Source organism: Salvelinus sp. IW2-2015, linkage group LG20 (genome assembly GCF_002910315.2).
Source record: "Salvelinus sp. IW2-2015 linkage group LG20, ASM291031v2, whole genome shotgun sequence".
NCBI lineage: Eukaryota > Metazoa > Chordata > Actinopteri > Salmoniformes > Salmonidae > Salvelinus > Salvelinus sp. IW2-2015.
The window spans coordinates 9,899,168-9,905,745 of record NC_036860.1 but is presented as its reverse complement, the minus strand read 5'-3'; positions in this window follow the sequence as shown (position 1 = coordinate 9,905,745).

Genomic DNA, 6,578 nt, shown 5'->3' with positions numbered 1-6,578 from the left:
CAGTGACTCTTCACTTAGTAAACTCTTAGCCACCTCTCTCTCTCTCTCTCTCTCTCTCTCACACCTCCCCAAGTGCTCCAGGGTTGTGAACCGGCTTATGTGGTGGGCAGGAGAAATCTAGTGATAGTTACACACAAGATGCACTGTTAATAGGATGCCTGGGCCTTGCTTAACCGGTATGACCGACCCCTCAAACATAAGCCCATGTCACTGCCAACAAGTGCAGGGCCAACAATGAGAGTTGCCCTAGCGATGTGAAGGAATGTAAGGTATTCTCTCTCTCTCAGCTGTTAACAGGAGCATCAGAGGATGTGCATCTCAACTTGGGCACATTCATGCATGTAGTGCTGCTGAGTATGTGGTCACATGTGTTGGCTACATTTTAGTCATTTAGCAGACACTCTTATCCAGAGCAACTTATAATAGTGAGTRCAAGTGTTTTCATTTGTACTTGTCCCCTGTGGTAATCGAACCCACAACCCTGGCGTTGTAAGTGCCATTCTCTACAAACTGAGCCACACGGGAYTACACACAGGCTTTAAACACTCATAGAAAAAATGTATGTGTATACATCTAAATACACACACATTAGTGGTGGAAAAAGTACCAAATTGTCATACTTGAGTAAAAGTAAAAATACCTTAATAGAAAATGACTCAAGTAAAAGGGAAAGTCACCCAGCAAAATACTACTTGAGTAAAAGTCTAGAAGTATTTGGATTTAAATATACTTAAGTATCAAAAGTAAAAGTATTATCATTTGACATTCCTTATATTAAGCAAACCAGACTGCACAAGTTATTGATATTTTTTTTTACAGATAGCCAGGGGCACACTCCAACACTCGGACATCATTTACAAACAAGGCCTTTGTGTTTAGTGAATACGCCAGATTAGAGGCAGTATGGATGACCAGGGATCTTCTCTTGGTAAGTGTGCAAATTGGACCATTCTCCTGTCCTGCTAAGCATTTGAAATGTAACGAGTAATTTTGGGTGTCAGGGAAAATATAAGGAGTAAAAAGTACATTATTTTCTTTAGGAATGTAGTGGAGTAAAAGTAGAAGTTGTCAAAAATATAAATAGTAAAGTAAGGTACAGATACCCCAAAAAACGACTTAAGTAGTACTTTAAAGTACTTTTACTTAAGTACTTTACACCACTATTTACTCCATACATTTTCCTTGACACCCAGAAGTACTCCTTACATTTTGAATGCTCAGCAGGACAGAAAAATAGTCAAAATCACATACTTCTTAAGAGAACCTCCCTGGTCATCCGTACTGCCTCTGATCTGGTGGACTCACTAAACACGCATGCTTCGTTTGTAAATTATGTCTGAATGTTGGAGTGTGCCCGTGGCTTTCCGTAAATAAAAAAAACAAGAAAATGGTGCCATCTGGTTTGCTTAATATAAGGAATTAAAAATTATTTATACTTTTACTTTTGATATTTAAGTATATTTTAAACCAAATACTTTTAAACTTTTGCTCAAGTAGTATTTTACTGGGTGACTACCTTTACTTGAGTCATTTTCTATTCRGGTATCTTTACTTTTACTCAAGCGCGACAGTTTGGTACTTTTCCACCACTGGATAAACGTATTGACAGTAATATTTTGTTGTGAGAGAAACCTGCTGTTGCTAACGGTTGAAGTCCATCTTTAAGACCCCACTGGGCACACACTGGTTGAATAAACGTTGTTTCCACCAACGTGGAATTCCTGTAGCCAGACAATGACACCTGATTTAAAGACGTGAGGTCCTCTGGTAAATAACAAAAAAATATTTCCAGCTTCACAAGAAAGGCACAACGTGGAATAGATGTTGAATTGACGTCTGTGCCCAGTGGGACAGTTGTACAGAGCTGAGGAGGGTGTATGGACCTTATGTAGTCCTGGAGATGATTGTGCCTGTTTTTCCTTAGAAATGTTTAGTTGTATTTAGTTATTTACCAGATTACCTCACATTCTGAAACCAGGTGGCATAGTATTGCACAAAAATGTGTATTTTCCCCACATTACATTCAGGGGAGTAAGCGCTAACATTTGTCCTCTTTCACACATGTACAAGAGTGTATGGATGTGTAAATTGGAAATGTGTCTTTTGCATATCCCAACTCTCCCTGAGAGAGTGGGGGCACAGCTAGGGTCTGCCATTATCAACAACGACCCTGGAGCAATTAGGGTTACGTGCCTTGCTCAAGGGAACATCGGCAGATTCTTCACCTTGTCAGCTCAGGGATTCGAACTAGCAACCTTTACGGTTCCTGGCCCAGTGCTCTTACCGCTAGGCTACCTGCCACCACAAGGCTACAGTACCTGATGCCACATTCATGTATACTGTACAGTGTTTTCCCTTAGAAACCTGCAAGAACCTCCTTATGTAACAGCAACAGTAACTGATGGATGAGGCTACCTACAATGGTATGTCTCTTGGCCTGAGCCTGTGTACTGGAATCTATTGACTGAGTTGGCTAGCGTGAGTAAGCTAGTGCGAGTAAGCTAGCGCGAGTAAGCTAGCGCGAGTAAGCTAGCGCGAGTAAGCTAGCGCGAGTAAGCTAGCGCGAGTAAGCTAGCGCGAGTAAGCTGTGATGTATGACCAGTAGTTGTTCCTGTACAAATGCTACATTTATGATAGGCTTACATTTTTCATAGCAGTTGCATTTTGTTTTCTTGGAGCTTATGATTAAGGTGTCCGACATACGGATAAGGTAACAGGGGTCAACCCATCCACTCACCTGTGAACAGACCTCGGGTTAAGTGGCCTTACGGATACCTACTTGACCTACAAGCATTCATTTTCTACATCCTGACCTTAAACCTCTGGAACGTCCAATGTATACACACACACACACTGCACGTCAAGTACTTTATACATAAACGTGACAACACATCCATTTGATAACCTCCACACCACAACTAGTTGGTGGAAGGAAAAGGTGAGATGCTTCACAAGTGTCGGTGTCGCCTTAAGGCCGATCACTGATGAGTAGCTACTGCAGAGTTACTAAAGGAACACAAAGCCTAATACACAYGTCTGTAGAGTTCAGTTGTTAACATGTGTCTTACATCTCTGTCAACTGACAGCATTTTTCTTCCGCCTCAACTGAAGATAAGATAACAGGTAGTTCGCTCAGTACTTTGATGTAAAAAGTCCACGGGAAGAGTGCGCTTACAGTAAACTGTAGTCCCGACTCAATTAATGTGGTATCTCTGCGGCTTGATGTTTAGAACAACGTATGTGAATGGTGCAAATGGGACTCTTTACCACATACCGTCTTCGGAGGAARTTTGTGAAGGACCTATGTTCCCAGAAGAGCAAAAGGTTTTAAATCAAGTAAAACGTACCAATCTTTTTTTTGGTGGAAGTTTCCTTTTGATAAGAGAGTGTTTCTGTGGCACCCTCCAGATTGTATAAGGGAGAGTGGGGTAAATTGAGCCGTTTTTAAYGTTCAGCATCACTACCTCAAGGCAAATATAGTAATATTTCTAACAAAGATATCTACATATATTTCAGGATGTTGTGTATCACTGGAAATAATCACAATTAATTTAAACAGAACAGTTTTGAAAACCTAGCTTGTCCCAAAAAAGTGGACTCTGGCACAACTTACGTATGGGGTAAATTCAGCTTAYGGACAGGGTAAGTTGAGCGGCCTTGGGGTAAGTGGGTGATGGTGTCCTGTGACAGTGTGTGATGGTGCTGGTAGGTCAAGGTTTAAATCAAGGAATGGGGGTGTGGTATATTGTATATGTTAAATATATGCCTACATTCAGATATACACTGAACAAAAATATAAACACAACATGTAAAGTGTTGGTCCGATGTTTCATGAGCTGAAATAAAAGATCCCTGAAATATTCCATACGTGCAAAAAGCTTATTTCTCAAAAATGTCATGCACAAATTTGTTTACATCCCTGTTAGTGAGCATTTCTCATTTGCCAAGATAATCCATCCACCTGACAGGTGTGGCATATCATGAACCTGATTAAACAGCATGATCATTACACAGGTGCACCTTGTGCTGGGGACAGTAAAAGGCCACTCTAAAATGTGCAGTTTTGTCACACAACACAATGCCACAGATGTCTCAATTTGGAGGGAGTGTGCAATTGCCATGCTGACTGCAGGAATGTCCACCAGAGATGTTGCCAGAGAACTGAATGTTAATTTCTTTCTCTACCATAAGAAACCCATTGTCGTGCCAATGTTGTTTTAAAGATTCTGGCAGAACGTCCAACCRGCCTCACAACCACAGAACACATGTACGGCGTTGTATGGGCGAGCGGTTTGCTGATGTCAACGTTGTGAACAGTTTTCCCCATGGTGGCACTGGGGTTATGGTATGGGCAGGCATATGCTACGAACAATGAACACAATTGCATTTTTCTCGATGGAAATTTGTATGCMCAGAGATACCGTGATGAAATCCTGAGGCCCATTATCGTGCCATTCATCCGCCGCCATCACCTCACGTTTCACCATGTTGCAAGGATATGTACACCATTCCTGGAACCTGAAAATGTCCCMGTTTTTCCATGGCCTGCATACTCACCAGACTTGTCACCCATTGAGCATGTTTGGGATGCTCTGGATCAACGTGTACGACAGCGTGTTCCAGTTCCCGCCAATATCCATCTACTTCACACAGCCATTAAAGAGGAGTGGGGCAGCATTCCACAGGCCACAATCAATAGCCCGATCAACTCTATTCGAAGGAGATCTGCATGAGGCAATGGTCACATCAGATACTGACTGGTTTTCTGATCCACGCCCTTACCTTTTTTTWAAAAGGTATTTGTGTCCAACAGATACATATCTGTATTCCCAGTCATGTGAAATCCATAGATTAGGGCCTAATGTATTTATTTCAAATGACTGGTTTSCTTATATGAMCTGTAACTTTGTAACATCTTTGAAATTGTTGCATGTTGCGTTTATATTTTTGTTCAGTATACTGTAGATCTCTCTGTTCAATATAACTTACCCTTCTATTTCTTGACTGTTGTTTYGATGTGCCAATTCGTAAGCAAGTTCTCTGCATTTGAGGCTACTAAGCCCATGAAACTRGTCCGCGAGATTCTTGATATGTTTAGCAAGCTCAGACTCCATGTCATCAGACCTTATTTACCTCTGCTACTCTATCCTAGCTTCTTTCACACAGGCACACGTTCATTTTCCTTTTTGTCAATGTGCCTCTTCAGCGTCATTCATTCTATGTTGTCATCCCTTGTTGCTCCTCGATTGAACTTCTCCCCTTATCTCTGTCTGTTTCTTTCTTTCTTTCTTTCTTTCTTTCTTTCTTTCTTTCTTTCTTTCTTTCTTTCTTTCTTTCTTTCTTTCTCTCTCTCTCTCTTTCTCTCTCTCTCTCTCTCTCTCTTTATTTCTCTCTCTCTCTTTCTCTGTCAAAGGAGTTTTGAGTATGGCTCTGATTTCCCTGCCTTATCACTGCCCTCTGGTGGTAGTCAATTGTCATAGCAGACTTGTAAAATGTTGGATCATAGCCATAGGATATTTTATTGTACAAGTGTATTGAATGTATGACATTATATTTTAATGTACAAGATATTCCATCCCTTATAATCCCTAATATAATTTACAAATACAATTTCGATCATAGTAGGACTACCTACACACCTGATAAGCCTGGATATGCAGGTCCAAAGGACAGTATTAGCATCAAAATGGCATGTATTAATATTTTACAACTGATACGTAGTATAAGTTGTTACTTGTGTATTGTTTCATGTTCCTGAAGGGTTCATGGGAATTAACAGTTTGGGATCCACTGCCATAATAGACACTGCCTAGCAGGGTTGGGGTCAATTCCATTTCAATTCCAGTCAATTCAGAAAGTACACTGAAATTCCAATTCCAAATCTCTTCAATGCTTTTCAATACGGGAAATGTCGAATTGGAATTTGGTTTACTTTCTGAATTGACTGGAATTGAAATGGAATTGACCCCAACCCTTCTGCCTAGATCAAATGTGCCAACTTTGAGATAAACATTGGGCTTGTTCCCACTAGAGGGCATCATTAACCGTTTTGTCACCAAAGCCCCATATACTACCCACCACTGCGACCTGTATGCTCTCGTTGGCTGGCCCTCACTACATATCCGTCGCCAAACCCACTGGCTCCAAGTCATCTATAAGTCTTTGCTAGGTAAAGCCCAGCCTTATCTCAGCTCACTGGTCACCATAGCAACACCCACCCGTAGCACGCACTCCAGCAGGTACATTGCACTGGTCATCCCCAAAGCCAACACTTACTTTGGCYGCCTTTCCTTCCAGTTCTCTGCTGCCAATGACTGGAACAAATTTTAAAAATCTCTGAAGCTGGAGTCTTATATCTCCCTCTCTAACTTTAAGCATCAGCTGTCTGAGCAGCTTACCGATCACTGTACCTGTACACAGCCAATCTGTAAATAGCACACCCGACTACCTCATCCCCATATTATTACTTACACTCTTGCTCTTTTGCACCCCAGTATCTCTACTTGCACATCATCATCTGCACATCTATCACTCCAGTATTTATGCTAAATTGTAATTATTTTCGCCTCTATGGCCTA